Source organism: Acromyrmex echinatior, chromosome 14 (assembly GCF_024713525.1).
Source record: "Acromyrmex echinatior isolate Ae372 chromosome 14, ASM2471352v2, whole genome shotgun sequence".
Classification (NCBI taxonomy): domain Eukaryota; kingdom Metazoa; phylum Arthropoda; class Insecta; order Hymenoptera; family Formicidae; genus Acromyrmex; species Acromyrmex echinatior.
The window spans coordinates 4,943,995-4,961,443 of NC_141865.1; the positions used below are offsets into that span (position 1 = coordinate 4,943,995).

At 29.4% G+C, this 17,449-nt stretch overlaps 1 protein-coding gene across 15 annotated transcripts in view; it reads right to left on the reverse strand.

Moving 5' to 3' along the window:
• The window catches only part of nrm (neuromusculin), a 174,274-nt gene that overhangs the window by 122,376 nt on the left and 34,449 nt on the right, over nucleotides 1–17,449 (reverse strand). The gene's annotated exons all lie outside the window — the stretch shown is intronic.

The window sequence follows — 17,449 nt, forward strand, 5'->3', positions numbered from 1 at the left end:
TAAAAATTAATATTCCAAGAAAATGACATTATTAAAATAAAGGTAATTTGAAAATATTTCTATCATATCTGCTTTAAATTATTTAAAGCGATATATTCTTTCTGATTTTAAATTCGTCAAGTTTGATATTCAAGCGATATCAAGTATAGCTTAAGATAATATATTGAAATTCCCAAGAGTGATTATAGGTCGAACACTACATTCGCTTAATGCTCAAAGGTGGAAACGAAATTACCACATTGTTACTACTACACTTAGATGATAGTCGATGTACTAAGAGCCTTTTGTGTGACGACGGGAACTGCTATTATCGGTTTTTCAATTAAATTCAATTATTATACGAGGTTTATGATTTACGAAATATGGAAATCCGCGTAATACAGAAAATAAAATAATGGTTTAAAAAATTAAAAATTAATTAATGTATTAAACTTTACAAATAAATAACAAATATGAAATATCAAACACAAATATGCAACATCAAATATAAACAATAGATATTAAACTTTTTTCTCAAAAATAAATAATTGCCTCCTTGGGCAATTTCAAAGTTAATAATTGCAATATGATTCTGTTCTTGTCAGATGTACTTCGGTTAAGAGCAATATACATTAATTCATCATATATTGAATTTCAGGAAGTTTCGATAATTAATTTTCGGACAAGAGTTTATATTACTCCTACGAGTGTAAATTGGAAATGAATTCTGTAAATGCATCAGTACATGAACTCTCGAGAATGTTACTTATTTCGAATTGAAAGAATTTTTATTAAATAGTTAGATCATCTTGCAATTATTAAATATTATAATATTTGTATTTTATATTTATAAAAATTACAATGCGCATCTTATTATATATCATATAAGTTATACTTAACATAAACATTACTATACTTACAAGAGCTGAAACGCTTTCTTTGACACACGACCGTCACATTAAGAAAATAGTTTGTTATTTAGATGTATATTTTTGTTCATTCCTCGACTATATTTCTATTAACATGCTGTTTAAAACATGTTAATAGAAAACATTTCTATTTAATTGGCTGTATGACATCAGAGCTCAGAATAATAAAATGTATGTACATCCTCGGATCTCAAAAGTTGATATATAATAGATACCTTATGAGAGAGCATCCACTTTTATACGAAAAACGAATAATAATACAGCTATTCCTTTTACGTTTCTCTCTAATTTAATTTTTCCAAACAAATACATTATTAAAATTAAAATCACTGTTATTTTTCTAATAAAAGAATATTTTATTCAAGAGCTTATAAAAAAGTCTCATAATAAAGTCATTTCCTTGAAATTTTCAGAGAAAGCACTAGTAAAAAAAATTAATCAAAATTCTATTTTTCTTAATTTTTAAGAAAAACTACAATGCCAATTTTCTCGGTTAATTTAAAATATGTGGTACGCCTTTTAAGTGATCGTGGTACGGACTGGTACTTAACACCATGGCGATGGCCAGTCTGACAGCCTTATTACGATGCGAATTGGACGAGATGTAGTCGCGAAACTTTCCCAAGAAACTTCCTAAGAAAGTACCACGGAAGTATTACCGGGTGGCAAAAGTCATTTTCTTCAGACATAAAATATCATTCATGACAAGGAAGCATTTGAAAATTTCCGCGTATCTCTTGTAAAGTAATTAAACTGCTTTTAATTTGTCTATTATTTAGTAGTAGCCTTATAACCTTAATACATTGACATCAATTTCTTATACAATTTGAGATGTTATTATGTTCATTATCTTACACTCAATTCACGGGCTTATATATATATATATATATATATATATATATATATATCAGCATTGTTACAGTGGTAAATGGACCGTTACTTCACTCATGATTGTGGAAAGGGGTGGACGGTGAAGGGTACACGCAACAATAACAGATTGCACTTCGCACGTTCTCGATTTAAATTAAATTCAAAGCTACATCCTGCTGTACTGGTATCGTGAGAGAATCAGGACCCATTGTTTCTTGTGCGGAAATCATCCCGAGATCAGCATTGAGTACGTCTTTCAATTCGAATCATTCGCTTTGACGCAATGTTCAGTGAGAAACTATTTTCTATCTTATCAATCTTGAATGTAATGGATAAATGTTGTAACTATGATCACTACCTTGGCAAAAAGAATTCATTTTTATTGTACAGATAAAATAGATTTATCAATATCAATATAGAATATAAATTTAATTTCAATATCAATTTAGAATATAAGATTTTTTAATTACGTTAATTTATATATGCGCATTGTGTTTTTAAAATTAATTAATCCCCTTTTAATTACCTTCCTCAAGTTCTTAAATGTCATGTATTGTCGTGATGATATTGCAAAATATAAAGAAGCAGGAATTATGACAAAACTATTATTGTCCAAGACGACTTCAATTCCTCTTATATTAGAAAACTTTATGTCGTATTACGACATGATGCAACGTATACATTTGCATGCGCTCGCGCGCGTTACAACAAAAATCGTTTTTGTTCCGAGTCACGCAAATTCATCTCGAATAGAAATTACTCCTGTATTGTTTCGTTACCTCGAAGTACACAACTGTGATTACTATGCGACACGGATATCGGTAGTAGTGTTAATCAAAGTCCTCCGTGATTTTAATAAGACACTCAGTACGCTTTGCGATTCAAGTTTTTAGTAAATCCGTTTTCCTCGGATTTATGTTTCTTCAATAGTAATTGTTTCAGTGGTTTTACATTTTGCTGGAATAACAAGGTCTTACTGATTATAAAATAGTTTTTTAAAATGGTAATTTTTTAATTGTAATTTAAAAATGATATTTTGTCTCTGTTTCTCAGTTACAAAAATTTTCTTCATTTATGACAAATTCATTTATAACAAGTACTTAAACTGTAAGAGGATAATATCATTTTGTCATTGCTTTATCATCGATAATACCAAAAATTAGTATATGAAGTTTTACTATATATATTCATAACATTATTTTCTCTAACAGGGAACCCGGCTTTTATCAGACTCGTATCCTCAATTTGCATAAATTTCTTACGTAATCAAGGCTGTATAAATTTCCCACGAATGTCCCACGAGTAATTTAGATCCGTTCTCTAGCTCTTACCCTTTTCACGCCTGGGCGATGCGGCGTGGTCTAATTTTCGAAAAGGACAAGAAACGAAGAAACGACGCTATTAATGACATAGGAGAAAATAGATAGGAACGGAACGCAGAAAGTTTGGACCAATTGGGACAATCTTCTCTAATCGTTTTCTAGTGCATTATCCTTACATTATGATTCAGTAAAATTTATCAAAGTCTCTGACTCTTTTTATTTTTACAAGACATTACAAACTAATATTTTTCTAATCATAAAAACATCGCATCTGCATACGCGAGAGAGAGAGAGAGAGAGAGAGAGAGAGAGAGAGAGAGAGAGAGATCAGTAATAAAAATAATTTTATTGTAATTATTCTGTTTCATTTCCTTATTTTTGTAGATTGCCCTTTTGAATTACTAATTGCTTTGTACTTATTCAATCCTGTTTCACTTTCTTTTTTCTTATTCTTCTCAAGTAAAAGTTTTTCAATTTTCAGAACAGAATAACTAATTTTTCTTTTTTTTATTTCTTCTTTTCTTTTTATCTCTTTTTTTACTCCAGATTAGTTAACTTTAATGTAACTTCAATAATATTAGGTGTTGGAATTAATTCGTAGCGTTTTACAAGTGATGGGAAGTACTTTCATTAATGTATTTTTTAATGCTCATGTGAAATAAATAACATTCTTTCATTAAAAACGCTACGAATTAATTCCAACACCTAATATAATTACCGAATATTACTTCAACTCTACACTATATATTTATGTGTATATTTATAAGTATTTATTATTACTTTTATATTTATAATTGCTGCAAGATTTTTTTCTCAAAACATTTCGAAGGATTGTTAATAAAATATGTTAAAAAATATGTTAAAAAAATATATATTTCTCTTCAATATTTTTTCTATTTTTTTTTATCTTGAAAAAAGTACTAAATTTTAAATAATAGTTCGAATAATTCTAAGTAAATATTTATTAAATGTAAATATATATTTATTTGACACAAAACTATTAATTTAATTTCACTGTTATTTTTTTTGTTAGTAAATATTTATTTACTATAAATAGATGTTTATTTAGTATTATTGAATCAAAGAAATAGGTATGTATTAAAATTTAGTAAATTTTTTTCAGTAGTATATCTGTTTTATTGGACTGAAATTGAGCAAGTTGCATTTAAATAATTTTGCATTATACTCATTCAAAATCTTACGTGCACGTCGCATGGAAACCCGGTTTAAAATTTCAACGCGGATGTTCGAGGTCGTCTCTTCACACGTAGCGTCGTAATGCGATGTAGGATATGCCGGTCGATGAGAACCAAGTCGAAGGAACCACGCTCGAGAGAACGCCGGTCTGACCCTAGACGCGCGACTTTACGTGTCGTTGACTGCGCCCGAATATACAGGAAGCCTGCACGTGGGAACACTGGGAACCTTGTGCGTTACACGTCGCCTCTTGCTTAAGGAGGCTCGTTGTATCGGAACAATTACCGCTCCCATCACTTTGTAAGGCATCGCACACCGCGCCGTGTAACGAAACCGACGCGACAAAGCGACAAAGCGAATCTATGAAGTGTCAGACTTCTTAAGTCATGATGTGTCCATTTAGATATAAAATCATTTGTATCTTTTTATTTTTTTTTTATCATTATGTTGTTTATCGATAATACTGTTTATTTATTATTCTCAAATATTTATTCGTGTGCGAAGAATATAAACTATAAATAATAACAAAAGTGACAATGAAAATACTACAGATTAAAGATTAATTCAAGAACGTGAATTCTATTCGATGACGATGACCAAAAAAAATTGATCAATCAAGAAGTGATGAATTTTAAATGGAAACTTTAATATTCAGTAACTATCTTATAAATCAACGCGTTTTTTTTACCTTTGACAGAAGTTCAAGGAATTCGCAAGAAAGTAGTGCCTTTTTTGCGCTATCTGAATAATGAAGCATTTATTGGATCATTAAGTGTGCGTCTGTTAAAAAGAAATTCTGATCTACGCGAGAATTAAATATAAGAAAATGCAGAAATATTCTATTCATCAAATTAAAGACAACAAATTATGCAATTCATAAAAAATCAGGCGCGTTTTGGTGAGTAATTTTGAATATTAAAAGATATCATTAATTTAATATTGATGCGGTTGTATTTTTCAAATTGAATACATTGTTTATCGGTATAATTTTCAAAAAGTATACATTTTACTTTGAAAAGTCTTATTTTCATCATTAATAAATGAAATAATTAATTTTCATTGAAGTGTATTCCAAGCAATAAGCCAGAACGCGGAACAAATTTAATTGATTAACAATTGTAGGATGCTATAAATTATATAAATAAAAATTATTCAATTCGATACATCGCACATATTATTAAGTTAATTCAATTTATTAATTTACGGGAATTTTACATGTGAAAATATTTAGAAAAAATTTAGAAGAAGTAGCTCCGCATAGAACATCTAATTCGTATTTCTCACATTGACTTGGTAATTTAGGGTTAATGAGATGTAGTATTCTTCTCAGGAACTTTCGTGTTCGTTTCTACTATTCTGAAACTCGTAAATTAAAGTAAAGTAAGAGTTTCGCACGGCTTTCCCTCACGTGGTTAGCGTGTTACTGCCCTACGGCCTTTGCTAGTAGAATATATTCGTACGTCGCCAAGAGAGATGATCTCCCAGAATTTTATGGATATATGCTGAGTTTATGATTTACATGTCCAACAAAGCGTAATTTGCCATTCAAACAAATTAATTTTACATTAATATAATTACTGAAATGTATCTTCATTTAAAACACTACAATATAAAAAAAATATCAAAAAATTTTCAAATTATATTTTTACACAATTACATTCACTGCTATTTCCGAATAACTTTAATTATGTACTTATGTGATAATAATTCCTCAAAGAGATATTTATTTTGCTACATTGACGAAAATTCGTTTATATCAATAAAAAAAGACATTAAATTAAATTTTTTCGAAAGCAACTTAAGAATTATTTTCTGCTATTAATTTAATTAATTTACATTTAATTTACTATTTAATCAATTTACATTTTATTAAGTTTATTTTTCAATTCATCTCATGAATAATGATAAAGTATAATTCAAAACTTCTTTCTGAATGTAATCACCATTTAATTAAATTTTGCATTATAGAAAGGATGTACTTTCATTGGAGTGAATTAAATCGATTGATTAAATTTTATACGTACGATGAATTTTTTATACAATACAAATTCTGGTATGAAATATCTCAAATAAATAAAAAAATTAAATAAAATGAAATAATGAAATAAACATTACAATTATTATATTATATTAGTATAAATTATTACGTGACTGTCTGCAACAATTCAGTAAGAGGAGATAATAAATGTTGCATTTTCCCTATGAAGTGATTTAACTATATTCATTAAACTTCTTCCTAAACTTGTCGACGTGACGTAATTAGTAACGATCTATGCGGGTGGAAAGCGATCGACAAGTTATTTCACGTATTCACGCAATTTCTTGTTGGTATTCCGACAAGTATTCGACTTCTGTGCCTTTCACTGCTACCGTGATATAGAACGGTATGCCTTGGATTAATTGTACAAGAGCCTTGCTCTTCGTATGTACTTATTTCCTGGAATCGATTCGTTAGCTAGTTAGTCGTATACACGATATACACGGTTTATCAGAGATAATACAAGTAAAGTAAAACATATCACGGAATTCAGAGAATAGAAGCTCTCTCTAGCACATTCACGGATACAAATCTTCTCGAAAGTGGTGAAGATAGTGCGGAGAGAAGTTGGCAGAGGCAGAGACCGCAAGGGTATCCCTCAGCGAAAGTGCAGGATCTCCCGGAGTGTTTTCTCGTACGAAGTTCCGCAAACAGCGGGGGAACGAATTTCCGCGAGGCACAAGACAGACGCAAAAGAAACGAGAGATTGATTTATAGGATGTCAACGTTTCCTGACGACACTTCGCGAGACTTCGTCCGAACTTTTTGCCCGAGTATAACTGCATAAAAGATAATTTGATTTAGAAAAAGAAAAGGTGAAAATTATATGTTTAATGATAAACTATTGATCTTCCACGATTTATCCTACGACATGGAAAGATGAGGACCTTACAGTTAAAAGAATTTTAGTATTTATATTTTATTCGATCGTTATTGAAAATGTTTGGAATATTTATTGAATTTTCAGCTCTGCGTGCGACAGCAACCATATATATGTATACATATAATACATATATGTATATATAATATACTCACAGAGAAAGAACAGTTTTGCTAAAGTATCTAAAAATTTAGCTGGATATAGGTCTGAAAATAATTTTGTTAGATCGTCAAAATAATTACTCAAGTTAATTAGACTGACAAAACTTTTTGCAGCATCATCATGCTTGAGCATTCCATATAATTATTTTGATAATTCAACAGAATTATTTTCAGATTTGTATTTGCTAAATTTTTTAATTTTCAGCAAAAATTGTTCTTTTCCGTTTATGTGTGCGCTCGCGCGTGTGTGTGTATTATAAAGCCGCAATTAATAAAGATAAAATGCTGTTTGAAATTTGAAGATGCGAGTCGATGGTTTTAGAGCGAGAACAATGGTAACAACGCTAGTAATGCCGACAACGACAGTAGTGGACGATTTATTGAAACATTTTGGGACACGTTACTATGGGTAGTCCAATCGCGGAACTTGCACGGTTTCGGTGTGTGCTTGACTGATGAATTATTCATCAAGATGGAGTACAATCGTCCTCCAGAGGACTGCAACAAATCACAGCAGTACGACAACCACGCAGCACACAAGGCGTGCTTTTACCCTCCTCCCTGGTAGAACCATCTTTAGTTTCTTCCAATTCTTTCCCTTTGCTTTGGAATTTTGTCGCTTGTGCAACATCGCTTTTAATACTAAAACTTGAATGAAGGTCCAACTTGGTGCAGCTGATGCAGAGTACAGAAAAGCAATGTGATAAAGAGCGCAATTGTGTGTAAAGTTCGCGCATATACCTATGTGTACAACATTTTATAAAAAAGAATTCAATCATATAGTCAATTAATTTTTTTGAGCAAAATGCTCAATTTTTAATGTAAAGTAGAAGTTCACTCCAAAATAATGTCTAGACATTGAAATATGTATAACATTTTTAGTTTGATCTTACTAGCCACAGTTGAAAGGACATCTGGCACTGACGGAAAATCCTGTATTTTGAAGAGAATCCTTGCGGCAACAGTCACGTCGAGCTCGTACATAAAGCGCGTCTGGTGCAAGCCCACGGCATCAAAAATGTTACGAATCATGGAAGGGGAAGTGAGGATTTATGCGCGTAAATATGAAAACGCCCTCGAAGTTATCGCGGCCCGTTTGCACGATGCGCTTAAATAAATAAGCGAAGAGTATCGGGCGGGTATCGTTAAAGCGTTGTGCATGATAGGAATTCGCGCCAACATTGTTCGTGATCGTTTAGTATTATCAACGTAAAGGTTAAAGTTACCGAAATACTTTACAACAGATTTGCTTGCAACTAATCGCATCAACATTACCTAAGCCAACTGATTTAAACAACGATTGCGCAAAACACTCTGAAAACGCGTAACTCGAAAGCACATTAGCCCCATTGTTTCAATGTGATGCATTGTTAGGCTGTATGCACAATTAGGACAATGCTTAAGGCGATTTAATACACATACAATATTTGATAGCACATAATAAATAAATATATATATATATATATATATATATATATATATATATATAAGTACATATATAATACTTATATATATAGAACGCATTTAAAGAATAGTAACGTTAAGAGAACAAAAAAAGAGAAAGAGAAAGTGTATTTTATGTAGATGTTTTTGAGCATTTAATTAGTATATCATTTCACACATGGTAATTCCATTCTCGCATCAATTTCCCTATGCGTGAAATTTTCATATTGTGAGCACTGAATATTGAATCATTTCTTTTAATTTGATTATGTTACGCACGATAATAGTCATGATTTGAATTGAATCTTCTATGGTACGGAAGACATTCCGGGCTAAACTTGGAAAATTTTGAACAAACTTCTCCTATCGTTTTGATATTCATAAATATAATCTTAAATTTCCGGACAAAATGAATTCATCACGAAGTCACTTCTTTAATGTAATATGGCAGAAAAGTTTTTTCTCAACCCGTTTAAGGGGTTGAAACTTTGCCAGACAGAGTAGCGCCAAACGGGTTGCACTCAGGAAATCTATCCCGAGAGATCCGCCTTTTCTGCTCTGCAATAACAAATGGCTCCGGCTTGAATCTCATAAGAACTTAATTGAATTAGTGAAAACCGTCGGCTAATCGCGCGAGATATTGCCGTGATTTGTTTGAAAGTGAATTGCGTGCAGATTATGAATAATGATGGACAAACGCAAACGTAGTATTAACTCTATAAAATGCAGAAAATATTTAACAAACGTTGTCAATATCTTTTTTATTACATAATTAACAATAATATAACAGCAATGATTAAAATTAATAACTGATAATAATTAAGAGCATGTTTCAAAATGTGTGACATAAATCTGCACTGATAAAGGGTGTTTTTTTAAGCCCGATAGATTTTTTTAAGCCCGATAGAACTTAAAATTGTAAAAACTAACACAAAAATTAAATTATAATCAAAAAATTTTTTTTAGTCGAAAGATCAATGCATGGCATTAACATTTGAAAATGATTTCGGGCATATGGCCACCGCGGCTGTTTAATTTAATTTTTTGTTTTATTTTTTACAATTTCAAGTTCTATCGGGCTTAAAAAAACGCCCTTTATATGTAAGACGTATAAAATAGTTATTATTTGCTTTTCAGATTACTCTAACTTTGATTGAATGATTTTGGAATCTTGAAATGAGAGAATTTGAATGAAAATAATTTTAAACATATTATTCTAAAAAAGCAAATATTAATCGCTTTCGAATAGAAAAGTATATATTGTGTCAATATTATTTTAGAAATCTATTTGATCAACAGTATTTTAGTAAAAAGTTTCAGCTCAACAATTGCAGTATTTTAGCGCAATGTTATATTTGAAGAATAAATTCAATTTAACAGATTAAATTTTTTAAACGGTAATAAAATGTATCTTCTATTTATAAATTCATGAATTTATAAATAATTATTAACAACATGTTGTACATATAAACCGTATTATTTTTTACTTTTCTGTTAACAATTAACATTAATTAATAATTAATATTTATGTAGCTTATGTAATTACACAGCTTATTACTGTGTTTGTGACAGTAAAGGTGTTATAGTGGACATAATATGTGAATAAACCATTTTGTATTTTAAATAAAATAAAATAATTATCTTTGCTACTAAACGTTTGTTACAATTCATTCGTAATTTAAGTTAATGTAAAATCAAAGAAAAAATTGGATTGCGTTAAATAGATAGCGTTACATATATATACGTTTGTAGACTTTATTGTACATAACAAAGTTTAAATATTTATAATTAAATTCTGTTATGGGTAAATTGGATATTGTTATTCAGTCTTTTTACGTGTTATATATACTATTTCTACATTATAAATTAATATTTGCAATGCATTAATTAAATAAACGGTAAACTAAAATATCAATAAATTTAAATATATCAATAAGCTTAAATATATCAATAATGCTCTTCAAAAATACAAATAAAAAAATAGATAGAAAAGAAAATATGAATTTAATAAACCTTGTATGTATTAGGAGAAAAGCACGGAAAGCTATTTGTATTTCAAACTACTCTTTCGATTGCGGTTAAGTGACTAAGAAATTCCATATAATGCCATTTTACATGGAGATGTCAGAAAGCAAATCACTGATCCGTATATATTCGCATGCATGCAACATAATACGAGGAAAGTTCCAAAATTAGGAACCCCCAACTGTGATGTACATCGGTTCATTGCGGATGTACTGCAGTGAGATGATATGTCACCGTTACAATTCCCTCCTCTCGAGACACTGACCTCGCACAATTGACTAGCCGTTTCCGATAGCACAGAGAGATTGACCACAAACAGAGAAATCTGTTTGTTTCTCTCTTTCTGTTAATAAATCTACAATTTGTAGGCACTTTATCACGCGACAAATGATTTTTGCAAGATGCTATAATTTTTATATAAATTAAAAAAATTTGGAGCTAGTTTTATTTTACAAAGTGAACAATAGACTGTGTTCTTTTTGCTTGTACGTAAAGAATTTAATAACCGTTACGACCCTTACACTTTGTAACAATGGTTGCACTGAATAATATTGATCTAAAAGAATCTGCAATTTCGTCCATTCGGTAAAGAAAGATTTACCGCTGACAGGGTGATATTTAGAGTACTAAATTTCTTTTAGAATTCTTGGCTAGTACCGCAATAAATCAGTACGTTAAACAAGATTCTTCCAGATTCGAATCGTCTTGAAGTATTCATTAATTGATCTATTTCTTCGATCTCTGATTTATTGCTGAAGGATTGGTTACTAATTACACGATAGTATTTAAAAGTGAAATATCCATTTCAAATATCTAAGTTTTATAGAAATTTAAAATTACATTTTGTATTATATTAAGCGTTTAGTAATAAAAATCGCGCTTCTTTATACCGTATATCTTAATTTAAACAATATAAATCGACAATTTGACTTATCGCAATTGCTGCATTGCAAGAAAACCACGATTTATAGGAGATTAATACGGTTATTCCCAAATCCAATTTTAACTTCGTTCGCTCCTGATTTTAAAGGTGTTATTACATTTCTATGTGTCCATGGTGTCGCTTTTTACTACATTCGATATGAAATTAAAATTGGATTAAAACTACTGACAGCAAAAAAATTTGGTTTACGACCACGTAGATACGCTGGATTCACATACTCGGAAATAAAATACGCATAGTTATAATTTTATTAAAAAGTGTCGTGTCGAGCATGTTACAGTCAGATGATAAATGCAATTTTCCGAGCTTGATCATTTTCATTCATTCAGTTTTATGCAGCTTAACGTAAAGGAACTTTGAAAACTGTCGTAAGCTGTCGAGAAACTCGGTTAGTACACGGAACGCTATTTACATTTCGCGTAGTAGGTGTCGGCGCGATCGGAGATGCATATTATTCGCGCCAAGAATGTTGCGGCAACAACTGCGGATGACACTCATATTCATAGGAACGAATATAGTTGTATTGTGAGATGTAAGTAAACCACATATTTTTTGGCATAGCCAAGAATCCTGATGATATGATGATGTGGCAAAATATTTATTGATTTCCATAGCATTTTATTTCAAATAATGTAAAATCAAGTATTCAATATATAAATATAGATAGCTAGAAAAAATTATTAAGAAGATATAATAAAACTGAAATAAATACGCAATTAGCACATTTTTAATGCTAAACTAGACAGAATTTCTCATAATTATTTTATTGCAACACAAAATATTAAAAATAAAATATTTAACGACGCCAATAAATGATGTATCGATATAACGATCTCTATATGATCTCATTATTGTACATGTTCGTGTATGCATAATAAATTGACATATGATTTTACATATATAGGAAAATTAAATATTGACATTAATCTATCGCACCGATCCATTTTCAGATAATAAATTTACGAGATATTATATTTATCTGTAATATTCTGTTAAAGGTCTATCAATAAATTTATGAGATTTATAACATTTTGTCAGAAGTCTATTACTTTGATTTTAAAATAAATAAAATCTGATATTCATACGATGCGCAGCGGGAGAGTAATTGCTCTATTACTGCATTAATCTGCAACATACAATTATAAAATCCAAGTTATATAGCAGCGTCTAAAAGAATTAATAATTGAAAAAATAATTATCTACATCGAATTGTTTATTCGTTTTTTTAAGTAACTTAATAAAATAATTTTAAAGCTTCCAAGAGTGTTTTTTTTTTAAAAATAAATACGTAATCATGTAAATTCATCTAAATTTTGATACACGCATACACAATTTTATTAATAAAAGTATTATTTCTTTAATTCTTATTTAAAATTGTTCATATTAATAAAAGATGATAAAATTTATAAGTAACAAATAATATACAGTAAGTGCAAAAAATGTTCATACAAAAAAATATTTTTTAAAAAAACTTTATTTTTAAAAAGTAAATATTATCCAGAGAGAAATGAGTCATCAAATTAATGTCGAATCGATATAAATATGATGATTTCAACATTAATTTGATGTCGATTCGACGTTTAATTAACGATTATTTCTTGTTGGATAATTAACGATTTATTCATAAAGAACAAAATAGACTGTATATTTCTTAAAATTATGTATATCAAAAAGATATTAATTATATAAAATATCATCTGAAAAATAAGTGAAAATTAAAAATTGTATTGTTTGAATGCTCAAAAAGTATTCGTACAGATGAGAAATTTAGTTTCTAAAATTAGGAATACATGCGAAACTCATTTGTTTATGTTAGAACAGAATGTATTCATTGTATATAATTGTTAATTAATGTTTATTTTTTACAAATAAGTTTATATTCTACATTTTTTTATAATAAATTTTTTTGTACGAATACTTTTTGCTCTCACTGTATATATATGTAAATGATAAATTATTTTATGGTTTCTGCCTCAATGCCTAGATCTTTTTCATATTTCTCTGATGTACATCACGACATAACACGTTAAAACACGGTTAATTACGATTGTGCGCGTTCATGATAAAGTTATATTTAATTACGAACTAATTATATCAGGATACAAAATCGTGCGACACTCGCATGGCATTCTTATAATAATAACTGCAATGGATAATTACCTGAAATAAATATTATAATAAAAGATATATATATATATATATATGGAGGCTCTTTGTTATTTAAATTGTTCCAAACTATTTGAATGATATTTTCTAATTTTTTGTTTTTTTTTTTTGGAAACAGTAATCGATAAATTATTATTAGATAAAATAAAGAGAAATTCAAAGTGTAATGTGAGATACTTGAAATAAAAATCATTAAAGATAATTATTGTTTATTGACTTAAACAGGTCGATAAAGAATAGACCAGTAGGATTAAATTGTCACAACTTTGATGCAATAACGCGACGATACACGAAGCAATACGCGCTTCTGCCTATCTGTTTGAGTGTCGAAGTCTGAATGACATCAAGGTAGTCTTACGAGCCTAAAATATGCGCTATAATTTAAAATAACCCAAAATAAATGCCAAGGCTATAACATAACAGTCGGTAGTTTTCCCGGAAATATCAATCTATTTTTGTTTAATAGATGCATATCAAATATTCCGTTCGTTAAATAACAAGAACTTCATACATATGTTTGCTGTTGTAAATTTAATTATTAATTTAAAAAATGAATTTATTAACTTATTAAACTTATTTTCAATCTTATTATTAAATTTATTTTATATAGAGTGAAATGTATTTGAAAATAAAATGGAAGTTCTTATAACCCCATAGGAACACGAACTATTTACTATCAACTATTTACTTCTATTTTGTTCTTTAAATAAAATAATATTTTAAATTAAATAAAATTTTATTTTGATATCATATTACTGTGATTTTTATTTTAACAAAATCGCGTAATATATCGTTAAGAAGTTGTGGCCTTGCTACACAAATCGTCGAATTAATTATTTGTAAAGAATGATCGTGTTTCGAAGAATAACGTGACGGTAAGTAGCAGAGCAACTCGCACTATACTTGCTCGCTTTCGATGTGCGAACGATAGCGATATTGCGTACGTAATAGTGCGCTGTATATAGCACGCAAAAATAAACGCCAAGGCTGTATGCCAGCCAGTGTCCGAACGTTAATATTAAATATCTAAATATTTAATACTTTATAAAATATAATTACATCTAATACCTACGTTATGCAATAAATTTTTACGTCCTCGCGAGGAAGAAAACTGTATAACTTTAATAAGTAAGAAACTTTCCGTTGTAATAGTTTCTGTATAATAAAATAAGAAGATAAAATAAAGTTAGCAAGAAATGTGGCGACTTTTTAATTTATTAAAATTAGAAACTTAACTCTTCTGAGAACGTAAAAATATAAAATATATTTGATAATATCAAACAATTTTAAACGCTTATAACTTAAAAACTATTGTAATATGTGACTTCTTCTTTATTTTTAAATATAATTAATTTTGAGAATACGTTTTCGAAATTATCATAAATTATTACACAACACGATATTTTATATACAAATAAATAAAATATATAAAAGAAATTAATTGTTTTTTCATTTCTTATCACTTTTGAGTTACATTATATTAAATTCTTAAAATATTGAAAGTTATTATTTAAAGATATAAAATTTAACATTTCATAAAATATAATTATATGAATATAATTTTATTATTACTGTATTTCAGATATATTCTTTAACGATATCTTTCAACTCAAATTAGAGTCATTATAGAGGATACACGCATGCTTGGATATACATGTATTTTTTTTTTTTTATTAAAATATACGATCTGAAAATGCTTTTACTCTTAAATATTACACAAAGTTGACCATCTGCTTGATTCCACTGTAATTCGAAAGCGGTAGCGAATTGGAGAAGAGTACATTTACATTTTCCGTCCCAGACATCGTGTTTAACAACCCCTTTGCCGGATGACTTTACCTTTTGAGTTACCAGTATACACGAGAGTTTCTCATCCTTCGGGAATAGCATCTACGTAGTTGTTAGATAATTAAGCTGGCTTTGCTTTTAGGTTGTTAGGTCAGTGGTGTTGAATCGTAAAAACGAATTAATTCTTGCCCCAAACGTTATTGCAGTTTTGTTATCAATCTTATCAGTCTTATTTAATGCAATGTTATAATATTGCATTATTGTATGTATAGTAATAACATCGCGATCGTATATTAGATTAGTGCATTAAACAATGAATTTAATCGCGTAAATCGGAGCAAGTTATGGATATTACGTTCGCACTGTATTTTAATATTATTCAAATTGCACGTTTATTATGCATTTTATGCATTATTTTACGTGACGACTTCGGCCTTACATACTTAGAGTACTTATGTTTTATTAACCCAATACTATAACAATGTTACGTTCGAAGTTTTTGTAACTTTTTTCATTAGATACGTTTCCTATTTCATTTTTTTTTATCTATAAAAAATTATCATAGATAATAATTTTTTTTATATTAGCCCAAACAATACATAGATTTACTCCAATATTAATTGTTTCTTTTTAATAGTTTTAACGTTTGCTATCAATTTTAATATTTAGATTTAGAATGCCTTGTAGAATCAAGAAATGTAGTTTAATACTGATTAGCGATATTATTCGATGTCGCAAAAGAATTTATATTTTATTAATAGGATTATATGAGGAATCATTCATGCTCTCAAAACATGTTACATTCCAATTGGAAATATCTTTCATGTTTCCGGAGCTACTAAATTCCATCATATTTGTGTCAGCAGGGTATGGATCGACCTCATTACTTATAATTGGACAAGGTACATTTGAGACACCGGATGTTCGTAATTCTAAATCGAACATCATTAACATCAACCTGCTAATCTTTCGAGTTCTGGTTTCAGTCTACGAGTTAGCTGATCCACTAACTTGTCATTGTATCTGTGCCAATGCATATTAGATTATGTGTTTCAACGATGTTTGTCATGTTTACTAATATCATCAATAATGCATTTGCTTGTTTTACCATACTGCAGCTTGAAAAACTATTTTTTGACGTGAAAAATTAACGACCGCGAAAGCACGCGCAGCGATAATGCGATAATAAAGTCCACGAATTTAAACTAATTCAACCCAGTTCTCTAGCTCAGCCAATTAAAGTTGCTATGCGAGATTATAACGAGCACGCAATAAAATAACCTACCAAAAAAAGTTTTACTTCTTTTTTTTCGCTTTCTTTTCATCTTTTTTTTCATTTGCGGTCTAAACTTGTTCGAGATAATTGAACAGAAACATTCACTCGAATTGGCATATTTTTGCTCTTTTCACCGATGTCAGTTTGGATTGCGAAAAAAAAAGGAAAGAACAGTTTATTTTTAGAAAAAAGAGAAATTAATTCCACCGCGTGATTTTTCCACCTGTATTACGTAATACCCAAAAACTGGTTGATACGCATGCATGTGATAGGATATTTTGCATCACGTACGATTTTATTTAGATTTGCGGTATCGGAAAACGATGATATCTGCTTGCAATTGATATGCTGTATCGATGCGTATACAATGCCGCTATGTAACAAAAAATATCGTATCTTGCATTTCCATTTTGCATATGTAATTAACATAAT